Genomic DNA, 1,172 nt, shown 5'->3' on the forward strand with positions numbered 1-1,172 from the left:
GTAGGGATGTCCCGATCCAGGTTTTTGCACTTCCGATCCGATACCGATATTGTTTTTGCACTTCCGATCCGATACCGATACTGACCGATACTGGCCTATCCGAGCATGTATTAAAGTTATTTAGCCTACTTAGTTGTCAGAATCATGTTGAAAAGGGTTTTAGTACTCTTGATAACAACTAGCCAGCTGAATTAGGGGAGTTTGAATAATACACAATGGTTGGTAACAAGAAACTGACCTGTTTATTCAATGATAAACACAAAATAGACCAAATTATACATGACAAACAGAAATGGCATTATTGAACTAGGGCTGGGCGATATGGCCTTTTTTTAATATTGCGATATTTTAAGGCCATATAGCAATACACGATATATATCTCGATATTTTGCCTTAGCCTTGAATGAACACTTGATGCATATAATCACAGCAGTATGATGATTCTATGTGTCTACATTAAAACATTCTTCTTCATACTGCATTAATATATGCTACTTTTAAACTTTCATGCAGAGAATGAAATCACAATTAAAAAAATCGCTATTTTTTTCATACGGTGTTGATCTGGAAATGTTTGCCTCGGCATTTTTGATGGTGTGGACGTGTGGCACCGAATGGAGATAAGCGTCTCGACAGACGTTACAATATTTGAACAATGATGACGAAAACTGTTTTCTCTGTCGTGTCCGTGTGTCGGAAATTGTTATGCGCTTATTTTTTTATTTGATTTTGTGCGTGGCATAGATTTGCCGTGCGCAGAGGACGCTTGAGCAGGCGCGCACCTTAGCGGCTGCGCTAGCATCACAGCTAACGTTAGCCATGCTGCTACCTCTCTGCTCGGGGAGGACGTATACGTATGTGACGTATGTCGTGACAGTATGTGACGTGTGTAAGAAGCCGCGCTCGCTGTCTGTGAGAGGGAGACACAGGAAAGAGTGAGAAGAGCCTGTCGTGTAATGCCAGCAGCTAAAAGCAACTGCGTGAGAATTCACAGACTTGTGGATGTGTTGAAGGTGTGCTGGAAATTGCGGAACGGAAATCAGGGAGCAGCAGAAATGTGGAATGTATTATTTAAATCGGTGCGTTGGAAAACACGGACCGGAGTTTTTTTTTTTAACTGGATCTGGATCGGCATTTTCCCATGCCTTGCCGATACGCATTTTTTAGCAAAT

This window comes from Nerophis lumbriciformis, linkage group LG04 (genome assembly GCF_033978685.3).
Source record: "Nerophis lumbriciformis linkage group LG04, RoL_Nlum_v2.1, whole genome shotgun sequence".
Taxonomy (NCBI): domain Eukaryota; kingdom Metazoa; phylum Chordata; class Actinopteri; order Syngnathiformes; family Syngnathidae; genus Nerophis; species Nerophis lumbriciformis.